This window comes from Haliaeetus leucocephalus, unplaced genomic scaffold, assembly GCF_000737465.1.
Source record: "Haliaeetus leucocephalus isolate CR32 unplaced genomic scaffold, Haliaeetus_leucocephalus-4.0 Scaffold179, whole genome shotgun sequence".
NCBI classification, from domain to species: Eukaryota; Metazoa; Chordata; class Aves; order Accipitriformes; family Accipitridae; genus Haliaeetus; species Haliaeetus leucocephalus.
The window spans coordinates 10,001-21,119 of NW_010972615.1; the positions used below are offsets into that span (position 1 = coordinate 10,001).

At 40.8% G+C, this 11,119-nt stretch overlaps 1 protein-coding gene across 1 annotated transcript in view; it reads right to left on the reverse strand.

Moving 5' to 3' along the window:
• The window catches only part of SALL3 (spalt-like transcription factor 3), a 21,569-nt gene that overhangs the window by 9,531 nt on the left and 919 nt on the right, over positions 1–11,119 (reverse strand). The gene's annotated exons all lie outside the window — the stretch shown is intronic.

An 11,119-nucleotide genomic window follows, 5' to 3' on the forward strand; every position in this document is an offset into this window, starting at 1 on the left:
TTTGGGAGGGTGGAATAAAATGCAACTGAAAACAGTCAAATATTATTTTGGACTTCCACACAAAGTGCTGAAGCTGTTACACTGTCTGGGTTAAGGTCAATAATATATAGCTGTTGCTAGACAATACAAGACTAATCCTTACTGTAAATGCTTTGGTAGAAACTTAACTATCACATTATGTTACAAAAATATCACAGAAGATAACATGATTCACCACAGAAAAAGAGTGTACTGGCCGCAGGTATCCTAAAGCATATGCTGAAAAACCTAAAGCCTTCCCAAAGGAGTAAGTGAAAAAACAGGTTTCCAAACCACATTTTCAGTCCGTACTTCAGCTTTCGCAAAGCGACAGCATGTGGAGTACGGACCAGCAAGGCACCCAACACGCTCGCCTCTCTCCAGAGTCTTTCTGAACTAAGACAACTCAAACAAATCTTTATTTACATTACAGATCTACATTTTTACAGTCTGGGGGCCTGATCCTCTGGTCCTTATTCAGAATCTACTGAGTTCCCAGGTGGGTAGTACCAACCACACACAGAGGAACCACGTTTCTCCTAAGGCCTTCGCTGAGAAGGTTTTCCAGTGCTTATTTCCAAACCTTGGCAAGCTGGGTAAGAGTTGTCTATTATTATTATTATTATTATTATTATTATTATTATTATTATTATCATAGCTACTACTGCTGCTACTACTATGAAGACATGGTTGCAAAAGAGGATTGATTCTAAAAGAAGCTGCAAACTGTGCGGCTCCTCTTCCAGCTTTTTATCTATATATCGCTATTCTTTTGTTTAAGGAGAGCTTTCTCTAAACAAACCTTGCACAAAAGGTTTAAGTAATTAGTGACGGATTCACGCAATGCAGCCATTCAAATATGGCTGTCCTCTGATCTAGAATGAGCTGATCAAACACCAGTAAGCTAATTATTTCAGACACTGTACAGTAATCACCAAGCCCAAGTGTGAACATTTACAATCAAAACAAGTATTATTTTCTGCACTAGAAGACAGTCTCATCATCCATGTATGTCAAAACTAATATGTGCAATGCGTAAGCTTCCAACAGAAACTGAAACTACTGATGCCCACTGCCAGGAGGTATCGATATGGCCCTGTTCAGCATTTCAAGATAATAACCAGCCTAGTGTACTAATTCATAAACTCAAAGAGGGAGCAGTTTGCGTTTGCAATGTAACTTGTGGAAAAGTACAAGTGGCATACAGCAGTATAGGTATTTCTCAGATGATCAGTGCTCAGCTCTGCTCTCAAGGAAATAACTGGCGGGTTTTGTGCTATCTCAGGGCAACCAGGCTTCGTTCACACTGACTGGGGACCTACAGCTCTGTTTTGTATTCCTCCTTCCCTCAACTCCCAAGCCTTAAAAATAGCGAGAATACTTTTCAAATGACTAATCCAAGTACAGTCATCTCATTATCTGTCTTGAAATATCCCAGGACTGCTTTTGAAAAATATTTTAGAGAATAGGGCTAGAGAGTCATTAGGGTTTTTCTCCCCCCAGTCAACTTCAAAGTAGACATACAAAGAACTTCACCACAGTACTTCCCATTTAGGATAAACTATTTTGGCACTTCTGAAGAAATCAGACAAGTTAAATCTCTCTCAAAGCTTCACTTTCTTGGACTGGTAAGCAAGCAGGTGACACAGATGGCACCGAAGTAAATGCTGCTTTGCTATAGATGACGGTACATCCCCTGCACAGCACAGTGAGGTTCCTAAGACGCTTCGCAGAGTGACAGACTATGGGCTCAATCCAACATCTCCTACTCCAATGAGTACCCTTTACTCACATTAGAAACACCACTGAAATTAATGGGATTGAAAGAGTACGAACTAGTCATGCAAATAGCAGTCTTTGTCGTCTTGCCCCAAACAAGCACTCCGGGGGGGGAAAAGCAAGACTGAAAATAATGACTGATAAATATTTTTATATATATATGTATGTCTGTTGGAGAAATGGACATTGCCCCAGTACTTCACAAATTAGGGTTTTAACATCCCTTTCAGTAGTACTTATTAATATGAAAGCACTAAGGTACTGTACTTATTGTTGCTTTTGCAGTGTAAGTCTTCGCCGACTTCAACAGGGAATGCAGCTTAAGAGCATATGCCCCCACATGAAAGGGCATTTTTGTTGTTTGTTAAAACTCGGTCACTTTATGAACGACAGAAAGCAATACCAAAATTTTATCATTACTCCTGATGATTAAAAATTTCAGATGTTAAAATATGAAGCTAAAAATTAATTTTTGTTTTCAGTTACAGCATGTACCTATTACAGGAAAACATAGCATTTTTCCACGTTTCCTTATGTTTTATAGCTTGCTTTCACTTTCTGATACACTACAAGGTGATTAAATCCATTAAGCACTGAAGAATTTAATCTTTTTGATTTTTCCTGAAGAGAAACAATCCAATCATTTTTATCGTTACAGTGAGGATGTGGTGCAGTAAAAATTTTCAAGGACTTTGGGGGAATTAATCGAGCACTTGCTTAATCTTATAGACATGGGTTGAATTTTGCAGTTCTTAGTTACACAAAAGGTGTTGAATGGGAGTTTTGTCAAGCAGGCAGGATCTCAGCCACTAATAACCTCTCAGTTATTTTCTTTTTCTCATTAGCAGTCTAACAGCTAACAGACTAATCTGAAGCTGCTACGGGATGCAAGATGAATTACAGCCCATAAAGCTTACCCTCTGAAAACAGGTGAAAAATTGCAGGCAGCATCTCTCAAGCGGTACCCGGGGCGAGCTCCTAAGCAGGTACCGACCAGCGGAGAGAGCGGAGCGCTCTCCCTTTGCATCACCGGGGTTTGGCCCTAAAATTAGAAACTCCAACGAAGGTCTTTTGAGAAAGTCACTTTGGGATGGGGATACCTGAAGCCGCTGAGGTGCCCTGCTGACTCAGCGAAAGGGGGGGTACGAGGGGTTGACGGCGGGAGGTTGGCAAAACCCCTTGCTGAGCGCACCCACCGAACGCCGGAGCAACGCGTGGCTGCGCGGAGGATGGCGTTGGCCTGCTTTTTTGCCGTCCGAGAGGAAGGGAGAGGGCTGAAAGGGGGCCCTGGCTCCTCCAGTCACCGTCAGAAAATGTGTGGAGTTGAGAAAAAAACCGCCACAGCTTCTGACGGCACGCACGCACGCAGGATTCGTAAACCTGGCTTTACCGGTTCTGAATTTTTATCGCAGGCATATGTCTTTCCGCTCCGTGTGAGAGGAAAGCCTCTTGCGTGATGTGCGAGGGAAAATATAACGAATGGAGGCTTCAAAAATGCTGCCACCTACTTTTGTGAAGCAGATGGAAATTAAACATCACATTCTAGTCAGGGTAATTCTGAAAACGTATGCTTTTTAATAAATGTCCCCTTTCTTAGGGCTAACTGCTCCCAGTCTGGAAAAAGCCCCAGTCGACCCCACTGTGTTTCGTCTTTGCTCCAGAATCTTTTCATTTTGTCTCAACATAAATCACTTCTGGTTCTGCACATGTAAATGACCTGAAAAGCACCTTTTCAATTATATTAAATAAGGACTATTAAAACCAAATGTTCCCTGACAATTCAGTATTTTGTTACCCTGTGTCATAGAATCCTCAAATTATGTATGCTTCATGAGACACTTGGATAAAATCAGGGAAGAGAATCAACATTTGCTAGGCTTTCCTCTATTTCAAATTGCTGATACCTTCCTGAAGCACTCAAACAAAAGTGTCTTGTAAAGGAACCCAACAAAGGTGTGAGTAAAGTATTTTCTGAAGCTTCTTTTTAGACCATAGGCAATAATACAAGTGAAAGCACAGAAAAGTGTTGTATGAATTACTATTATTTCTACATTCAGAGCTGCATAATCGAGACAGTATTTTCTATATGTAGAAATTTCTTTCAGGAAGAAAAAAACCCACTGATCATTCACTGAGCAGCAGGGTACGAACTGTGAAGAAGTTTCAGAAAAAACTGAGTTTGTTAAACATCAGCTGAAGATGAAATGCTAACTATGAAAACAGATGTATAAAATGGTCTCACGTGCAAATCCAATAATCATTTCAAAGTGCAGCTCACAGCATTTTTGTATATTTAAACAAGCAGTATTATAAATAAAACTCTGAGCATAGCGCACCAATACAGGACAATTATTTACTACTCGTATCATCAGGATACACAGACTTCTTTTTTCCCCAAGCACTATTTCAATAGATTAAGAAAATATGTGGGGGGGGGGGGAAAACCACAGAAATTTGTTTTCAAAATTATATTAATTTGGAAACAGTAGCCTTGTAACAACGTATTGATCCTTGAGAAGAACAGTATTACTTTTTCCTTAGCTTTGTCGTCTCTTACAATTGACAGAGCTTTTAAAGAAAGTTTTCTTAAATTGTTAGAACACGTTTATTTTCTTGCAAATTAATTCTTTTTAACTCTTTATGATAGCTTTGAATCCCATAAAGAAAGATGAATTATCACATACTGAGCCCAAGCTGTGAAACAGGAGGAGACAAATAGAGACCCCTACTGTGTTTAACAATGTAGAAGAAATTCCAGACTCAATAGAAAAATTTTCTGTCCTTTTTCTCAGACCACAAAAGCTGTTAGTATGCATTTGAACAGTGGAGGGCACTCTTGCTATGCAAAACCCGGTACTGACCTGGCACACTCGGTTTGATCTATTCAGTAGCCTAAATCTCAGAATTTGTTAAGTAACAGCCACCTGTGGCACAGGCACTAACTGTATTCTGTTTAAAACATTTGCAGCTTCTAATCTGTGCAGTGAAGCACTTCGTTATCTCAAACACTGGCACCTTTCTACATGCATGCAGATGTGGAACAGATACAAGCTTCACAAATTGTTTGGAATATTTGCGCAAGATATCATATTAAATAAGGCCTGCATTATGTTTTGCAAAATCATATAAACAGTTATTCGGTTGGCTGTTATGGCATGTATACACTGATTTCAGGTCGTGTAGAATCTGTGTACAAATATGCCGATGTTTGTAGGAACTAAGTTTATTTGGAACGCATCAAGTTTTATTAGGAATCCTAAAAAAAAAAAATCGAGGTCAATACTTCTCACACAGCTGATACGAAAAAGACATTGAAAAAACCGAAACAAACCAAATGAACTAGGAGAAAGAAGCAGAACTCTAGATTCTCCACAGCTTTCCTATTTTGAAAAGTATATAATTAACTGCATCTTAAACTATTAACTACATCTTAAACTATGTAACTCAACACCCTGCAGAAGGAAGCTGGCCACTCTCTGAACAACCACACAAACGCTGACAAATTTGTGTTTGGAGGCTCACAGTAACAGAAGCCAATGTGAGGACACAATCCTGCATCTCCTTAAGCATCTCGAAACTGAACTTACAAGTACCGGACTCAATGGCACGACTCCTTTGAGTAAAATTACTCACATGCAGGAGTGCTTGAAAGAGCAAACCCCGAGTGATTCGATGCCAGTTGGGCAGCTCGGTCATTTTGCTCATTTACCATGCCGTATACTGCAGTATCGCACAGGGTAGTGAAGCACGTCAAGATCTAAACGAATCCGTTAGCTTTCATCATTTCCAGCTTTGGGGACATCGCTACATCAACAAAACCATAAAATAAAATTATCAAATGGCACTGGCAGAAGCGGTCTCCTGCAACGCCGAAGAGCGAGTCGGTTTTGATTAACGGCAACAAAAATACCGCAGCACCTGCAGGGTTAATTAAGCAGCTCAAGATGCTGGGCTTCACAAAAGGAAACCTTTTTTCCTCCTTTAAGAACTGTAAACACTTGTGCTGAGCTAGATGGGCATTTGATAAGCTGTACGGCGCGTAGCAAACTCCGAGGGATCTCTAGTTAACACTCAAATTCAGTGTTAACACTTCACAGAACAGTGGTAAGCCGTGCTGCCAAGGTCAACTGCACAGATGTACTAATTGTATTATGAGCTTGACATCTAGTGGCCACCCCTGGCAGGGCAAAGCAGGCAAAGGTTAAATCAGCAAGCCTTGTCAAAGCACTTCTAACTACCCACCCTCAGGGAGAGGCCCGGGGAAGCTTGCTGGCACTCCGCGATCTCCCACCTTTTCCCCGGCTCAGCTCCGGCCAGCAGCACCCACCCGGGACAGCACCCACCCCCCCACCCGGGGCAGCACCCACCTCCCCACCCTGGCCGGCGGCTCCTGCGAGAGGTCAACAGCCTTCCCCAAGAAGTCGGTGCGCCTAAGTTTGGAAATGTTTTGGGGTTTCTTTTTTCAACCGGTGCTAGGGTCCGGATTTGGTGGGGGGAATGGGAGTAGAGTTTCGGAAGGGCTCACTTTGCCTCCCCCAACTACAGCACGGAAATAGTGAAGACCCCGCTCTTCAGTCCGCTATCTTTTTCGCTTTTCAACTTCGAAGAAACACGGTTTTACAATGTGTTTCATTATGGTTTTCTATCGCCCTTTTAAACAATTCGTTTTCTGGCTTTCCCAATTTTGAAGGGGTTTTCCTTGGTAAGAAGAAATGTACTCTATGTCCAACAGCACCATAACTGAACCAGCTGCTAAAAGTGTGTTTTGGCCTAAATCCCCCCCCCCCCCCTTTTTTTTTTTAATTAATGGAAAACCTTCACTACATTTAGTGGGGAAATTTTAAGAGGGTAACGGAAACAGGATTTTGGCCCTTTACATTGAAATGTACAATTCAATCAAAATTTACTGCTGAAACTAGATTTACTCATGCTTCCTCTGGAAAAAAATATAGCAAATTACCCTCATTTTATAAATGCAGTATTACGAAAGACATTATTTTTACATGCTTTATTCTGGAAAATGTGTCAGTACTTAACTATTTTAATGTCATGCCAGACCTGGTTTATTATCAGCAAAAGTGATTGACTCATGTCCTGACTGATGGATAGTCAACAGATATGCTTCCCCTGGCTTGGTGGTCAACAAATCAAATGAAGGAAAGATATCCATAAAATTCTCCCAGGACTCAAACTATTTTTTCAAAATGGCACTAATACTCATTATTAATTTGTTTATCTTCAGTCTTTTTTTAAAATGCCACCCATTTTTTGAATTGTAGCTTTTCCTCTTTCTTAGGCAAGGAGAAGTAATTTTCAACAGCTAAATGTGTGCATATTAATAGCTTAATTACACAGAACTTCAACCAACACCTTTCAAAATTTCCTCCCTCCCACTCTGAAAAATGAGCCTAAATGTCTACCTCAGGAGATGGTAAGACTTCCTCAAGATCAGCACCACCAGATAAAATCTGACCCAGTTTTGTCTACTTTCATTGTTGTACATACATCAGCAAATTGGCGGATCGTTGTAGTTCCCTTATGATTCCCAATATTTTCCTACTGCTAACACAGTTCAAACCAGAGTATTTTGAAAATTAGACAAATACAGATGTGACACAGTTTGAATGTTAAGTCTCTACCGTAATAGCAAAACTATTTATATAAAGTTTCAATTGCCATTTCTTACCAAAGGGACAATTTAGAGCAATACTTATTTGGCCTTTATTTTTCAAAACAAAAAGCCTTCTCCTACAGTTGCCTCAGAACAAATATTTGCAAAAATCACTGAAGTTTTATGTTTACTGACAGCTGCCTGTGACTTCTCAAGTTTTGAAGGCAATAGCGTCTAACCGATGTGCAATAACCTCGATTTTGTACATAGGAATGTCCCTCCAAAATGTGGTTTTACCCTCTGTGTATGCAGGTGGAGTGAACCCACTCACACGAAGCTGGCTGCTCCACAGCGAACTGTGTCGTTGCTGTAGCGGAGCATGTGTGTCTGTGTACATACTCCAGAAGAATACCGAGTGCAGCCACAAACTGCTGGAAACTGCACAGCCCAATCCCACTTTCCCAGGATGGAAAAGATCCATTAGTTTAGACTGTGTTCTATGTATTGAAGAGTGGGGGGCGGGGGGGGAAACAGGTCCAATATTTAAAAAAGAAATTGCAAAAGGCACATTAGAAAACTGTCATTACACAGTTCACTACAAGGTATCCCTTCCACCTCAGACTAAACAATGATAGATCTTTGTCAGAAACTTCGCACGAAACAGTCCAAAGCATCATTTGTCATTGCCCTTCCCAGAACCTCACTTGCACACTCTAAGAATCACTTTTCAGCATTACAAAAACCCCCTTTCATTATCCCTACTTTAAAAATACAAATGCTGTATCTGTGGTTTAATATAAAAATTAATCGGAGTTGAAGCATGTGCATGGTATCTGTAATTCTGATTTGTTTGTAATCTGTTGAATTAGGCAAATGTATTAGAAATGTAATTCCAGCTATTACAACGCTTTACATTTTACTGAGAAACTGGGATGACTGTATTCTACAGGCAGCCACTTGAGTCCTGCTGCTGCTGTTTTTAAATTATTTCCATCATATCTTCTAATTTAGTAACCTCAAAGTGTTGTTTTTTTTTTAAATAGGTATCTTTTGTTCACTCTTCTACAGTGCAATTATTCAAGTAATATATCATCACCAGCTGTTTGTTAACACTTGCTTTCAAAATTATTAAAAAATATATTTTTAGCATTTCACTTCCAACAAATAATTTCAACCGCTTTTGAGTGTAAATCTGTAGTTGATGACATTGTTAATTATCTTCAGATTTCCAACAGTTTCTCATCATCATGACACTGCCCTGTTTGAATGCAGTTGTGTTATGCTGTAGCCCAAGCTGGCTATAAAATTATTTGTTCTGACCCTAAAACTTCGGTGGTAACGATAGCACAAAAGTTAGGGTGAGACCAGGCAACTTAAAATCTGGCCTAATCTTTATCTTCCATTCTGCTCCCCAAATTGCCAGGCTTCTCTCTGCTACTGTGAATGTCCCTTCACTCCATGGATTACGTTTACGGGACATTCATTTTTAAATGCTTCACTTAATAAAATCTATTTAGAGGTGATATTAAACACTATTTCATTAAATAAATAATAAGCTTCATTTGCTTAATCTTGTGTTAACAACAGCTTCCACCTTTGAAGATCAACAGCCAAATTAGTGAAAAGGCTACATGCATCAAATAATACTGCTTAAACAGTTTGCTTTCTAAAAACGACAAATATTCTTGCACTGTGCAAACTATTTTTGGCCTGTTGCAAAATACGCCCAGGAACTGTAGCAATATCTTGATTACAGCTGTGAACAGAAACGAAGAACACTGACTTGACAAGAAGTGTTTTAATTCACGAGATTTGGAGCGCTCATTATATCTGGCCTATAAAATTGCTTTCCGTATAGCAATCGTTAGGCTTCCTAATATAACGTGTAAATTATTTACATTACACTAATGTGCACTAGATAGCCCTGTACTCCTGTATCCTGCCTCCACCTTGTTCCCATTTCTCAAATGAAAGTGCAAAACCAACAGCACTACTTTAGCTTGTTAATTGTTAACTATGAAGGGTTTCACTCTATTAATTAAAATATGTTTTAATAAAAGGAAACATAGCACATTTTGATAACAGCCTTCTAAGGCTGAAAAGTATTTACATTGTTGCATTTTAGGGCTGCTGTGAAAGCCGATTTTGTGCTATTCAGGGACCACAATAATAACGCTTTAAAATTCCTCACTGGGATGCAATGTAGTCCTTTTGATGGAAAGACTGTCTTTCTCATTCGGCAGAAATAAATCCATTCATTTGATCATGTAGTCATTGAGGGCAATACAAAACAAACCAAGTGTGAGAAATTCTATGTGATGAAGTAAACAAAACAAAACCCCCCAAAAAAGGGGGAAAAAAAAAAACATTTCCATGACAAAAAGATTCTTTGTCCTTAATCTACCCACCATATGCAAGCGTTTCTTTTTAGCATATCTCTTGTTCTAATCTCGGGTGACATGGCTACATAGATAAGATTCACAAAACAAAACAAAAACCTAGTTTAACAATTTTTTTCAATTTATTAACTCGCCAGGAGTGTCATAATGAAGTAGTGGGGTTTTATTTTTCTGTATCGAAATGGATTCGGAGCACGCAAAAGTTTATAACGCCAGTGATAAATTCTTAGACCTAGAACCCACCCCAACAGAGACTGGCCTCAACAAATCTTGTTTACCTAATAAAACACTAATTCCCGTCCGCCTGCCTGCATTAATTTCTTTACACGACCACCGCTTCCCAAGGAAAAAAACCGAATTTTGAAAATGCACTGCTTTGCTCCTCCGCTGTGACAGAAGGAAGCGTTTCTCTGTGTGGCTGCTATTGTCGCCAGCCAAGGGGGTTTTCCTGGAGCGGTGGCATTAGCCCCCTTAGCAGCCCTGGACGGTGTGGGACTCCCTCCCTGGCTCCCCAAATACCCTGGGAAGGAGCAGGAGGCTTTACGATTTGCCAGTCTGACAGATGTTTTAACCTGATGAAGTGGAATCACGCTGCCTTAAGCTTCAGGGCTGTAAAGTTCAGCTACAATAGTCAAAATCCTCCTCGGGCTTCAACTTTGCTGCCTCTCTCTCCCCACAGATGCAACTTAAAAGTCATTATAGTTTTGAGGCAGGAGAATGACTTTTTTTCTTTTCCAAGGGAGGGAGAGGGGGGATAAGCACCCGAGCAAGGGGCCTACACAGAAAGCAGAAAACATCGGGGCTCCCACTTGGTTACGCGAGAAACTAAGCAGGCGGTGGGCTCTGTGCAAAGAGGAAAAGAAAAACTTTCAAGTGGAAGCTCTCAACTTAGCCCAGGAAAAGTGAGCATGGGCTGTGGCATGCCTTCGCACGCTGCAATGCCAAGGACTACTAAGGAAAATAAACCAAACCAAAACAAAAAGAAGGAAGACAAAAACCCCCGCAGCCTTCTTCTCGACAAAAAATTACAGCGAAGTGGAAATAAGGAGCCACCACGGCCCAAATCTTTCCACCTTTGGACACTTGTTCGCTACCAGCCTGGGCAACCCAGCTGCATAAAAGCAAGTGTGCCTGTGCCTGCGTGTGGGGAGGGAGCGAAGAATGGCGGATGGGCGAGAAAATAACCTTCCCCACCGCCTGCAGCCGGCGCGACAGGGGCTGGTGGCGGTGGTGGCACTCCGTGTCACCTACTACTGATCGTAATTACAGTCGCAGCAAAGCCAGGAGGCCAAGGGGGGAAGGCAGGGCAAGG